This window comes from Pteropus medius, unplaced genomic scaffold (assembly GCF_902729225.1).
Source record: "Pteropus medius unplaced genomic scaffold, Ma_sr-lr_union100, whole genome shotgun sequence".
NCBI classification, from domain to species: Eukaryota; Metazoa; Chordata; class Mammalia; order Chiroptera; family Pteropodidae; genus Pteropus; species Pteropus medius.
This window is the reverse complement of record NW_024350921.1, coordinates 1,677,810-1,683,494: the sequence shown is the minus strand read 5'-3', so window position 1 is coordinate 1,683,494 and position 5,685 is coordinate 1,677,810. Positions and strand designations below refer to the sequence as shown.

At 31.9% G+C, this 5,685-nt stretch overlaps 1 pseudogene; it reads left to right on the top strand.

Annotated features, from left to right (window-relative positions):
* Window positions 1-3,790: 3,790 nt before the first annotated feature.
* On the top strand, window positions 3,791-3,909 carry LOC120584494 (uncharacterized; annotated as a pseudogene).
* The last annotated feature ends 1,776 nt before the right edge of the window (window positions 3,910-5,685 follow it).

Here is a 5,685-nt window from a genome sequence, read left to right as displayed (position 1 = left end):
TTTTATACCCTTTACTCAGGTTCCCTAATGCTAAACTCTTACATGACTGCGGAGTATTTATGAAAATTAATTATTAACATTAAGTAGATCACAGGCTTTTATATTCCATAGTTTTTCCCACTTATGCCCTTCTTCTGTTCCAGGACCCAACCTGAGGTACCATATTGTGTTTATCTTCTTTAGTATCACGAAGCTGTAACAAGTTTTCTTGTTTCCTTGTCTTACTTGACCTTAGTATTTTTAAAAAATATTGGTCAGTTATTTGATAGAACGACTCGCAATTTGAACTTGTTTGATGTTTTCTCACATTTATGTGAGTTTACGGATTTGAGGTGGGGAGAATGTCATAGAGGTGAAGTGCCCTACTCTGTGCATGATGTACAAGAATATTAGATGTAATCAATATATTACCATTAACTTCGATAACTTGGTTAAGCTGTGGTCTGCCAGATTTCTCCACTATAGTTACTGGTTTTATCTTTTCGCACTTAATTCATTAACAGTGACTAAGTCTAACCCACACTCAAGAAAAGGGAAATTAATTCCCAACTCCTTAAGAGAAGAACTTCAAAGAATCTGTGGATACATGTTAATAGCATCATAGAATTAATATATATTTGATGGTGATATTTTAAGGCTGTATAAATACCCTGTTTCTCCTTAAAATTTTTTCAGTGAGTATGTCTGTAATTATAGTCACTGATGCCTCCGAAAGGAAATTTTCTTTTCTCCTCATTCCTGGGTTTCTCTAACGTCTTGAAAGATTTTATTTTTAATTCACATACAGTAAAAATTTTTTTATGGTGTACAATTCTACAAAATAGAGTCACGTATCTACCATGCAGTACAACATAGCACAGTTTCATCACTGCAAAAGTTTCGCTGTGTAGCCTCTTAGTAGTCAGTCCTTCCCTTATCTTTAATTCCTGAGTACCACAGATATGTTCATAACCTTTACAGTTTGCCCTTTCCAGAATGCTCTATAAATGCAACCATAAAATATGTATCCTTTGTCTCTGGCTTCCTTTACTTAACAAAATGCATTTAATATTTATTCATGCAGTTGCATATAACAAAACTGTTTCTTATATTGCTGAGTAGTATTCCGTCATATAGGTGGGCCATTGTTTGTTTATCCATTCACCTGTTAAAAAAATCTGGTTATCATTAACAAGCTATTATAAATAGCCATGTGTAAATTTTTGTATAAATGTAAATTTTAATTCATTTGAATTAATAAGTAAAAGTAAGAGCCGGGACCTATAAAGAGTGATATTTAACTTTATGAGGAAAATACCAAACTATTTTTCAAAGTGCCATGTTGCATTCTCTCTACCAATAAATGAGAATTTCTCTGCCTTCCACCATTGGTATTGTCGGGTTGTTATTGCTGCTGTAGTTGTTGAGTTCTGTTTTGCCATTCTATTGGGTCCAAAATTTAGTAAAAATGCTAAAAATGTAGTTTTAATTTCCACTACCCAGTGACTAATGATGTCGAACATCTTTTTATATGCTTATTTGCTATCCATTTATCTTCTTTGGTGAAATGTTTGTTCAGAACTTTTTCTTATTCTCTGTTGCATTCTTACTGTTTGTCTTAAAGATTTCTTAATATGGTCTGAGGACAAATTCATTATCCATTGTGTGACTTGTGAATATTTTCTCGTAGTCTATGAGTCGTCCTTTTCATTCTCTTACATTCATGTTTCACAGAATTAAAGCTTTTAATTTTGATAAATCCTGATTTATCAAGGTTTTCCCCTTTTATGATCTGTGCTTTTTGTGTCTTATTCAACAAATCATTTTGTAACCCCAAATAACACAGATTTTCTCCTATGTTATCTTTTAGAAACTTTATAGCTTTATTTTTATGCTTAAGTCTGTGATCCATTATGAATTAATTTTTGTGTAATGTGTAAGGTATAAGTCAAGGTTCACTTCTTTGCATATGTGTCCTCAATTGCTCCAGTACTGTTTGTTGGAAAGATCACCATTTCTCCATTGGATTATCCTTGAACTTTGTCAAAAATAATTGATTTTATTGATGTTCTCTATTCTTTCCGCCACACCCCTTACTTCAATTCCCACCTCTTTTCCACCCCTGACCTATGGATGTTGCCGTTTCCCCTTAAGAACTGGATATCTGAAGGTGGGGCATCTCCTCCCACATCAGGGTTTGGTCCATGGCTCCATTTGGGGCACAAACCCAGGACCTTGTGCATGTAAAGCAGATGTGCTAACCACTGCACTATGGAGTGACCCCCGAGGTCTCTTTTCTGTTCCACTGCTGTGTGTGTCTATCTTTTTTTTACCAATACTGTACTGTAATGATTACTATATCTTTGTAGTACATCTTAAAATTAGTTGTATGAGTCCTCTAACTTTGTTTTTTTCTAGAATTGCTTTAAATATTACAAGTACTCTGAATATCCAAATATTGTCAAAATAAATTTGTCCATATCTACAAAGAAATATTATTTTAGTTTTTCAAGGAGAGTGCATGGAAACTGTAAATCAAATTGGAATAAATTGATAATTATATTGAGTCTTTCAGTCTATGATCATGATATATTTCACAATTAATTGAGTTTTCTTTTATTTCTTTCAATAATATTTCATAGTTATTAACATAATAATCCTGCATGTGTTTTGTGAGTTTCTACCTATTTTATTATTTTTGGTGCAATTGTAATTGGTATTTTTCTTTTTTGTGTTTCAACTTCCAATTGTTCATTGTTTATTTCTTCCATTCAAATTTGTATACATTTTTTTCTAATTATACTAGTTAGATTCTAGTATGCTATTGACTAGAAGGGGTGAAAACATATTTGCTTCCTTAGCAGTAACATTCAGTCTCTTATTTTTGAGTAAAATGTTAGCTGCAGGTTCTGAAAGATGCCCTTTATGAGGTTAATAACTTTCTTTTCAGTCTTAGTTTTCTGAGAGTTATTTTTATTATTATAAATGTATGTTTAATTTTATTAAATGAATTTTCTGCTTCTATGATCAATACGATATGTTTGATACTTGCTTCATATGATTATATGGTTTTTCTTATATGTTTTCACTATTAATATGATGAATGAACTGATTTTCAAATGCCGAAGCAGCCTTTTATTCCTGAGACAAATCCAATGTGGTTATTTATTGTAAGTTTAATTTGCTAATAATTTTAGGAAACTTTTGCATCTATAATACAAGATATTTGGGTCTGCAATTTGGTTGTCTTGTGATGTCCTTGGGATCGGGATAATTTGGAAAGTGTACTCTTCCATCCTGTTTTCTGAAAAGTGTGGAGAATTGAGACCATTTTTTCCCTAACTGTTTAATATAATCCAACAATAAAACCACCTGGTTTTCATTTTGGGCAGGTTTTCAATTGCTAATTCAAATCCCTCAAAAATATAGAATTATTTAGTTTTTCTATTTCTTCTTGAGTAAGTTTTGGTAATTTGTGTCTTTTAGGGAATTGATCTATTTCACCCAGGTTGTTGAATTTATGGGCATAGAGGTATTCCCAATATTCACTTGTTTATTCTTTTACTATCTGTAGAATCTCCCAGTCTTCTCTGAGTGGTTTGTGTGTTGAAGCATGCCTTCAATGCTTCTGCAGGTGCTTTTAAAGCTCTGAGAGATACAACCTGCTAGCATAGAACCTCGTGATTAGCCATAGGTGAGAGATTAGAACGTTCTCAGGTCTTTCCTGAGCTCATTCACAGTCATATACATACGTGCTCATTGTCTTCCAAATTACTGGGAATATGCTGTAGCTTTGAAAAGTTCACTACAAGCCTATGGTCATGTTACCCTGAACAAGTCTGATCCTGTCTGATCTCAGAAGCTAAGCAGGGTCGGGCCTGGTTAGTACTTGGATGGGAGGCCACCTAGAAAGACCAGGCGCCGTAGGAGTAAAAATAAATGAATAATAAATAAAAATAAAAAATAAAGTCCTCTATGGACAACCTTTTCTTTTAAGTTTTTTGTCAACCAAATACTTTCTTTTTGTCATTTTGAACTTCTAGAGACTCTGAATTCTTTGATTTGTGACCCCTTCTTTCATCTTCCAAGCCATTAAAGTGGTATCTTCATATCTCCATCTCTCTCCCTCTCTATCTCTCCCCTCTGCTTCTGTCATCACATCTCTTTCTGTATGTCTCTGACTCGCCTGCCTTTATCAATATCCTAGCAAATATACTAGGCCCAACTAAGTAGTCTACTCATCTCAAGATCTGTAACTTGATTACATCAGCAAAGTCCCTTTTGACATATAAGGTAAGCTATTCACATGTTCTGGGACATTAAAATTTAGGGCATAAACATCTTTAGTGGGCAGTGCATTATTCTCTCAACTGCATATGGATTTTTATTTTAATTCTATTATAATCTAAGAATATACTTTGTATGATTATTATTTTTTTAATCCTCTAATGTGTTTTTTATTATCCAAGTTGTGCCTATTCTTAGTAAATTTTCCATTGCTCTTGAGAAAAATATGTATCCTCTGTTGCTGAAAGAAGTGTTCTATAAATATCAATGTGATCAAGTTGGTTGATAATGCTGATCTGGTCATTTATATCCTTATTGATTTGCTATTTATTCATTCTCTCAATTACTGAAAGACAAACATTATATGATTTCACTCATATGTGGAATCTAAAACAAAACAAACAAATCAAAATCAATCTCATAGATAGGACAAATTGGTGGTTGTCAGAGGTGGGAGATGCTGGGAGGGTTAAATGGGTAAAGGGGGTCAAAAGGTACAAACTTCTAGTTATAAAATAAATAAGTCATCAGAGTGTATTGAAGAGCATAGTGACTATGATTAATAATACTGGATTACATACTGAAAGTTGCTAAAATGGCAAATCTTAAATGTACTCATCATGAGAAAAAGAAATGCATAACTATGTATGAAGATGAATGTTATCTAGATTTATTGTGGTCACTATTTTGCAATACATACAAATATTGAATCATTATATATTGAATCATTATGTTGTATACTTGAAACTAATATAATGTGATATGTGAATTATAGCTCAATAAAAAATAATAATAATAATAATAAGTATTGAAATTAGTTGGATTAAGATCATGGGATAATCAAAGACTTCATCTAATCTTCATTTTGGTTCTTATACTTACATATTTTACATAATTAGAAATACAGTGTCTATTCCTAGTCGATTTGTTGGAATTGCTATGTGGTATTCATAGGGCAACTTCAGTGTTTCATAATATTCCATAAAACTGTTTTGCTTTAATTTACTTCATATGTTCATATTATTCTGTATAGTTTTACATAATTTTATATTTTTTTTACCACTACATTTAATTGTGGAGGAAAAAAACACTACTATATGAAATGCTTTTTTTATTTTAAAAAAGTATTTCCTAAAAATACATTTTTCAAAAAAAAATAAAATGATTATTCATCTGTTTGAAATAAAATCTACCGCTTTGCCTACTATTTTGTATTTGTTTCATTTGTTCTTTGTATTATTTTCTCTCCTTGTTTCTCCTTCTTTCACTGGGTTTAATTGAACATTTTTTGACAATCTATTTTATCTAGTCTATTGACTTATTGTTTATATGCCTTATAAAATGTTTTAGTAGTTGCCCTAGTCATTGCTCTAGTCATTGTTACACAGTCTGGATCTAGCTTCAAATAATATTGTTTCA